The sequence below is a fragment of the Adiantum capillus-veneris genome, chromosome 13 (genome assembly GCF_014529385.1).
Source record: "Adiantum capillus-veneris isolate H3 chromosome 13, ASM1452938v2, whole genome shotgun sequence".
Classification (NCBI taxonomy): Eukaryota; Viridiplantae; Streptophyta; class Polypodiopsida; order Polypodiales; family Pteridaceae; genus Adiantum; species Adiantum capillus-veneris.
Window position 1 is genome coordinate 89,566,747 of NC_140943.1, and position 8,406 is coordinate 89,575,152.

At 46.1% G+C, this 8,406-nt stretch overlaps 1 pseudogene; it reads right to left on the bottom strand.

Moving 5' to 3' along the window:
• Nucleotides 1-3,574: 3,574 nt before the first annotated feature.
• Nucleotides 3,575-7,284, bottom strand: LOC147444425 (protein CLMP1 pseudogene; annotated as a pseudogene).
• Nucleotides 7,285-8,406: the final 1,122 nt, after the last annotated feature.

Below are 8,406 nucleotides of genomic sequence, written 5' to 3' on the forward strand. Positions count from 1 at the left end.
GCGATGGACGGCTCTGATCTGCAACCCCTCGACCCACGACCTTGACGGCATCATAAATTATGTTCCAAAGGGGGTGTGGCATTAACTACTCCCTCCTCTCTCTCTCTTCCTCTTTTGCTTCCTTAGGATCAGCTGCCATGGTGCTTAATGACATCACAAACCTTGTTTCAAAGGGGGTGTGGCATTAACACGTCCCTCCTTTGTCTTTCCCATAACACATCATTAAAAAATACATAACTAAGGGCCAAAAAGTTATTGCAACAACCAATCTTGTCACCTCTCATCCCTAATCTCCCAATAGCTATTCACTGTTGTTGTACCTGACACGCCTTGGTATTCCTTTTTCGGATCACCTACTTCTACAATTGAGTGCAATTTCTCTACACAGGGTGATTTGCCTAAGGCGTGCATGGGAAAGAGAAAAATGTCGGAATACCATGGACACAATGTCTGCACAGAACGAGTCATGGTTAGCATTAGTAGCTGAAGTAGCGGGGTTGTCGCACACAACAAAATAGGAAAGTACATGTTTCAAGCGAGCTCAAGCTATGGCGTTTAGAAGTAGTAGTGGAGGCCACCAGACTGCCTTTCAAAGCAGACATCACCCAACGTGTTCTCGACACCTTTAAGGCCGACAAGGGGATATCACAAGTGAATGGTCTGTCACTAGAACTGACTACAAGAGAGTTGGCTCATGTCCTCAAGATACCAGATGCAGTCAAACCCACACCGGTTACTATTGATGAAGTTAGTAAGTACCTATAGAAAGATGAACAAGCCAAAAAGAAGAGGAAAGATAGAGCTCAAGGCATCCGAGTAGCAGCACTAGAATGCACACCAATATATAGGTTTATTGTTGAGGCAATCATCTTGAAGAACAACCCAACCTATATATATATATCTTTGAAAGTTTTTTCTCATGATGTCAGCCAGAATTCTTGATCTAGAGACTAGCATCAACGTTAGCCAATCACTCTACCCCAGTGTTAGGCATCAGATGCCCAAGGCAAAATCCAGTAACCTATTCAAGGCTTGCTATGTCTCGTAATTCCTCTACTGAAAAAACTTCTTGCCACCACATTCCAACATGCAGACTTCTTTGGACAAAGTAGCACCGGATAATGATACCAAAGATAAACTTTTATCATCCTATCAAGACAAAGAAACAAAGGAAACTAGTAAAGGAAAGGGAAAGGCTCCATCTAGAACAAAAAGATTAGTGCCTAAAATAGACACAAAATTAGTAGCCAAGAAATCAAAAACTTCAAACTTGCTAAAGTTTTAGGTACACACACAAAAAACAGCTAGTACGTCTACCTCTCTAATAGACACACTTAAAGAGAAAACCAGTGCACCAACAGATCCTCAGGAAAAAGCTGATATAGATAAATCTCAAACAACTACTACTGTTCCAACTCAAACTAGTGCCAAGCCAAATGAGGGCAAAGACTAGGTATCAAGGAGTGCTACAGAGCAAGTTCAGGAGACTCGACACCACTACCCATAATTAGATAGGACAGGCTCCAGTTCCTCTCTAGAAGAAACCAGCACAAGAAGATTTATAATTTTTCTCATGTAGGAAAACGGAGTCTTTTTCGGTGTTTTTCATACAATGCATAACATCATGAGCTTCTGCTCGAGAGGCACCACATACCTAGCTAGGTACGATTGGGGGCTGGGGACCACCGGCCCCCCACCGGGCCGGCGGTCCCCTGTCCCCAATCATACCTAGCTAGGTATGCAGTGCCTCCCTCACAGAAGCTCATGATGTTGAGGTAAGTCACAATGTGGGAACTACTGTGAGAATTTGTCCGAAACTTCTTGTGTGCAGTGAAGGGGAGATTGGTTATGAAGAAACCAGACCAAGATTTACTGCCATATGCATTTCCCATGATAGTATACAAGACTCCTCACATTGATCTTGACACCATCACCCAAGGATGTGTAGCAATCATTCAGTCTGGCTGGAACACCATTGTCAACTCGATCAAACAAATGATGAAAGTCCAGGCATCTATCCTGAGCATAGAGATGGACACATTGAAAGAAAAATTACAAAAGACCAAGGCAAAATTGGAAATACTGAAAAAAGATAGAGCCGACTAGGTACATGAAATTCTTTGTTACTAGCTCAAACAGTAGCAAAGTGCAAGAACCATATCAACTATGGAAAAGAAGATTGGCAAGCTCACAACTGAAAATGTTTTCATGGAAGAAGAGAAGAATATCGCTCAACAGTCAACCGAGTGTCGAATGAAAAACAGACTGATTACAAGAGTTTGAATCAGAATCATGAATTATTGAAAAAGGCCATCATTGAAAAATACATTTACCATTCTCTAGTCCAAATAGTGGATGCGGATGGAAATCTCACTCTAAATCTGAATGATCTAGAAGCAGTCATTGAATCCATCTAGTAAGATCTGCAAGATAAAGCCAAGGAGTACGCTATTGCACTGGTGAACAAGGCCATTTCTGAGTATCTAAATAATCCAAAAAAAAAGACAAAGATTACGATGATAAGGATGAGGATGAGCAAGAGGATGAAGCAGCGAGCCAACATCACCAGGGAGGAGATGATGGTGAGGATGACTATGATGATGATACCCCATAACTAGGCTCAACTGCAAGAGGCTCAGCACCCATGGGAGACCAAAGATTAGATCATGCTGAAGAAGGAAACATTGGAGGCCAACATCCATCTGAAGGTGTTGACTTCCAATAGCAGAATCCACCAGCCAACCAGTATCCAACTGGACAAAATGCTGCAAAGAATTCTCAGACAGACGTCAAGGGTAAGCACATCGTCTTTGAAATCCAGTATTAAACCCGGGTGTCTACGAATAGAATCACAGCACGTCATCGTAACCGTCCCTCCACCAGCACCTCAGTGCTCTACATCTCGGACCCGTCATCCCATTACATGGACCTGTGACCTGTCGGGGCCTTTATCCTAGGGCGGCTCAAATCAGACTCAGAGTTATCCATTGCTTCTTCTTCGAGGTTTTGTGGTGCTATCTGTGATCTGCGAGCCAATTGTCACAATGGCACAGAGAGAGAGAGAGAGAGAGAGAGAGAACGCAAGTGAGAGAAAAGGGCCTCAACCCGTTTGCATGACTATGGGAGAGTAGGACAACCCCCTTGTGAGGGCGCTGCCACCTATATACCATAGCACAGATAGGGAAATAGCCCTAAGATAGGCACTGGAAAAGAAGTGTCTGGCCTACCAATGTTGCCCGGCTCGAACCAGATGCAGCCTAAATGCCATGCATGTGAGTGGCCAGCCCGAGAGCACACCAACCAATACAGATATGCCCTAACCCTAGATGAAGCAACAGAGTGATTTAGGGAACTCATCAAATTGCTGACAAAACCATCGAGAGCGAGATGCAAGGCTTGCTTGCATGGGCATGGCAAGAAAGCTCTAAGCTGATCTCAGCAATTGCAGTACTTGTAATCTAGATTAAGCGTGTAGAGGTAAATCTTAATAGTTAAGGCAAACACAAACACAGATGAACAAAATGGTAGTTTAAATAAGTCAAACAAGACAGATCTTGACAGCAACTGTAAAAACTTGGTGCCATGTATGTTGCTCTGTTAACACTTTCATTATTCAAAGAACAGCTGACAACCAGCTTCAATAAAATACACTTATATTATGCGTGCCCCCATCTAGATAATTGGGCAGCACACAGTGTAGAGATGACCTTTCTCTTGACTATAAGCTCTATGGGCATTTTCACCCTTCCATACAAGGGCAACGCTGCTATCTTACATTCTGTGAAGGAAAAATGAATGTGAAAACAAGGAAAACCTCATCTCTCCCTTGCTTCCTGCAACTTCATTTGCAATAGTGCAGGTCGAAATGCCAACCTTCCACCTTCAAATGAACTGGCAGGCATTTGCACGGTCGCAAGAAAACTTCCATTCGAGCAACCCACCTACTCTTACATGACCCATGAAGCTGAGTAGTCCTCTATCCAGCACTTCATAGGCGAGAAACAATGAAAATAAAAGCCTCTGCATTGTTCAAATCACTGCTTTGCAGAAGAACCACTAAATGCATGCTGCATCTCCTTAAACTTTTTTGCTTTTTTCTTCTTGTCTGGTCGATGTAGTACCTGAGCTTTGGACAAAATGCGTGACATGACAACATGATGCGAAAACTTATTCTGATCCGATCCCATGCTCTTCACAAGGTTCCTCATTATGCATGCTCTTCACGGTCGCAGCCTCAACATTCAATGGAGCAAGCTCTGCACAAGGCAAGTCAACTTGCATGCCCTTCTCATTATCATCAACCTGAGGAGCAACTTTCATTTCTTCTGTTTCTGCAACCCTCTCACCCTCACCAACACCATCTTTCTCAGCACTTTCCTCCCTGACATCCAGAAAGGTAGAAGAGTTTGAAAGATGCTTTTGTAGTGCCATGGTGATATCAGAAGAGGAGACTCCTGCAACCTCAAATTTGTGCATGGCTTCATCCAATAGCTCATTCCAGGAGTGCAATCCAAGCCTGAACTCCACCTGGGAGTGTTCATATAGAATGTTGCCCCAGAAAAGGTGAATCTGTGTTTTGAGAGCAGCATCTTGTTCAAGATTGGTACTCTCCTGGCCCACATCAACACAGCCTTGTGCGTCCGCATCTTTACTGTGAGATTCTTCTAGTTTTGCCAGCAATTCTGCTGCGCTTCTTGCATGCTCTGCTGCACTGTGGAAAAGCTCCAAGGTCTTCGAGGAGTCCCAAGCTTTCAGATCTTTCTGGCTAGCTACAGCAAGTGACCAATTCAACTTCGCACTCTCAAAATCTTTCTGCCCTAGACCAAGCATACCATCACAAAAATCTGGCTTCACTTTCAAAGCTAGCTGAAACTTATCTTCTGCTAAGGCATATTGAGCATGAGCCCAATCAAACACAGCTTGTAACTTATCACAAAAATCCATGTGATGGTCGTCTTCGTCATCATGCGGTACCTCTTTCCTAGCCGCACACATGTAAACATTGCCCCAGTTGAGAAACCCCACAGCTACCATTTCTTGAAACTTGCACCCAGCCTGCTCAAAAAGTCTGTGTGCCTCCTCGGTGGTGATGGTCTCCTCTAAAGCCTCTGCACATAGCTCCAACCCTAGCTCATGGAAGTCAACATGCCCACTTGGATCTATCCCCAGATGTGTGCGGAAAAGGTGTGCAAATTCCAGCAACCATCTATCAAAATCTCTCTCTTTAATTGTCTTGCTCTCTGATGTCTCTGGGTTTTCCGCACCATTTCCTGAAGCAGTAGATCCTTGAGCACTCATAGCAATGGCATCTTCCTTATCATAAGGCTCTTGTTCAGCTGGTACTTCCACAACATGAAGCCTCAATTGATCTAAGACAGAGGGCACAACAGGCAACCCAATCGCAGAGTTAGGCCGCCTGTCTTGAGGCACCCCACCTTCACCTGACACGCTACCTGTTCGAAGATTCCTTCTAGCCGCTTCCACAGCAGCTGCTGCCTCTGCAAGCCTCAATTCTTCTGTGCTCGTAATGGTGACAAGATCTCCTTCAACATCTTTGTATTTCATCAGTATGGCTTTTGATGAAGGGAACTTGCTCTTCACAAGCTTTCGCAATTCGCCAAACTTACAGTTTACCGGCATTTCTGCCAATCTGATGTCATGGTCATAGATCAGCTTCAATGGGCGCATGCGTGCAGCTGCTGATGGTGTATCAATCTGTGAGCTTTGCAAACTATCTTGGTGAATGATTTTTTCTGATGAATCAATTCTGGAAAGATCCATGGGGGGTGTGCGAGGTGCGGTCAGTTCATTTCGTTGTGTAGGCATTTCATTTGAAGGTGGAGATGGGGGCATTTGCATAGGCCACGATGAGGGAGTAGGCTGTGTCGACACTTGCGGCAGAGATTTCATCTCTCTTGATGACTGGCTTGATGTCAACACAGATGTGCATGTCGGTGTTTGCATCTGTTGTGAAGAATTGAGATGGGCAGACACAGAACCACCATCACTAGCACCATGCGTGCAAAAAGATCTGGATGCAGAAAGAAGGTTTGCTTCCCCACCCCTTGCAGCAGCAGATGCTCCCGCATACGACTTGGAACGAGAAAATGAAGCTGGTGTTGGAGGCCTACCTTGAAGATCTTGCTGGGCTTCATCGCCTTGATATCCCATGGACAAGCGGATGCGCTTGGCCATGTCCAGGCCATCTGGGTGACTCACATCCCCTTGCAGAAGGAGCTGCACATCTTGAAGAGCAAGCTCAAGATTTCCAACAGCTTCATAAGCACGAGCACGTCGAAGCAGAGCCCGTGAAAAGCCAGGGTGGACTTCGAGGGCAAGGTTGCATTCTTGAATAGCAGCATTATGCTGAGCAGGCTTCATCTGCATGAGGCAAGCGGCACGATTGCTATGAAAGACAGCACGATCTGAGTGGTTTGGAGGGGTAAGCTTGAGGGCAAGCTCATACTGATCCATAGCACCCAAATAATCTTTTCTCTGAAATCTCCGATTGCCTTCTTCTTTAAGCTCCCTTGCTCTTGATGCCATGTAAGGGGTGTATTCCTGTGTCTTCCCACCTTCATGATCCCTGGCTATGGTGGACGCAGGGTCTCTATTCTGATCACTGACATTGTCCTTGCCTTCCCATCTCTGGTTTTTCTGATAGTGATGATGATATGAAGGTCTATCCCGGCTTTGTGACCGTCGGTGGTGTGCATCAGGCACCCGAGCTCTCTGCTCATTTCCATCCTTTCTAGGTTTCTCAGACACTTCAAACCGTCTACTGCCCCCATTTTGCCGATGATCGCTGCCATTCACTTGATGCTGTTCTGCGCCACCATTAATATGCCCATCTGCCACATTTTCCTTGCGATCTGAGCCATTGAATAGCCGATCGCTAGAGTCAAGCTTGCGATCTGAGCTGTTGGACTGGTGATTGCCCACATCGGCATGATGATCGGAGCCCCTAGATTGCCGGAAATCAGGGCCACTGACTTGAGAATCCATGGTTTTGTTGCCTTCTTGATGATCAGCGCCTTGAGATTGCTGCTCTTTGGGTTGAAATGTGCCAGAAGAGGAAGGGTAGTAAGGAGCCCTCCTCCTCCTATTTCCTGATCTGGTCATGGCGAGCTCAAAGTCTGAGGGCAACACAACATAAACCGCACACACATACGCACACACGCAGAGATGCTTTGACAATGCGGCGGCCGCAATCGGCGCCCTATGTGTGGGCTAGGTGTGACCGTGTAAGAGAGCGGATGGGAGGGAGAAGGGAATGCGCACCGCTGTCAATGTGTGTGTATGAGAGAGCAATGTGCGTTTAAAAAATGGCGTGTGCTGATTCGCTGAAGCGGGAAGAGTGTGCTTTTTGTGCGGCAGAGAAATGAGTACCTTTAATTGGTCGGAAAGTTGAAAAATCAAAGTGTTTCAACTCAAAGTGGGAGCTGCAGGAATTACATGGAGGGCAGGCCGCCCTCCTTCATAAGTGTCACGGGGCTTTCTCGAGGGATCTACGGTGGATTGAATATCCACCCACTGTTGATCCCAATCTCTGCATGACAAAAAGGTAAAACCTCCCGCCACGGACTCAACCTCACCACTTCCCGCTTCAGACCCGCACTCCCTATCCAGCCCGCATGTCGCGCTTGCTTGAAATGTATGCGAGTGCAGTACTATAAAACACTACACCCCCCCCCCCCCCCCCCCTCTTGCTGTGTTGATCTGACGGCCCAAAACCCCCCTGTCCGCCCAAAATCCGCCTTAGCCATCGATCCCATGAGCGACACCCCGTGTCACTTATAAACGAGGGCAGGCCGCAGGGGCATGGCCACCTAAGAGCTACGTCCCGATGTACACTTGCAACGCATAGAGCACAATGGCCTATGAAGTTTCCACTACATGTGCTACAAAAATTGAATAGCAAAGCGAACTTTGCAGCGCATACAACGAGAGACGAGGCTTCATTTAATTTGCATTGTATACGCCACATGCATCGAGTGGGATGCAGCTCTAAGAGGCATTTCGCACGAGAAAGCGTTGCAATTAATAATCAACCCCCACTCAGCATAATCTATTTACCCCCGCCAGCAAAGCTTGGCCTTTACGCGTAGTAGACCCTTTGTTCGAACTGCTAGGTGGAGCTCAAGCAACTACCACGTGCAGGTGCTCACCATATGCACGACGTGTAAGAGCCATGGCTAGTGCTCAACGCATTGACTTTGACTGAGAGACTGACGATGTGATTGGTTGGTCAAGGAGACAAATTTGCTACGTGCATGAGGCGTGATTTTTGCCTCAGCGTGTGAGCCTTGCTAAGTTTGAGAGACTAATGCAGTTTAGTAACTCCGCCCATTTGGGTGAAGTTTAAAAATGTATGAAATGTTAACCCCAGCTAGCCCGTGCGAATGC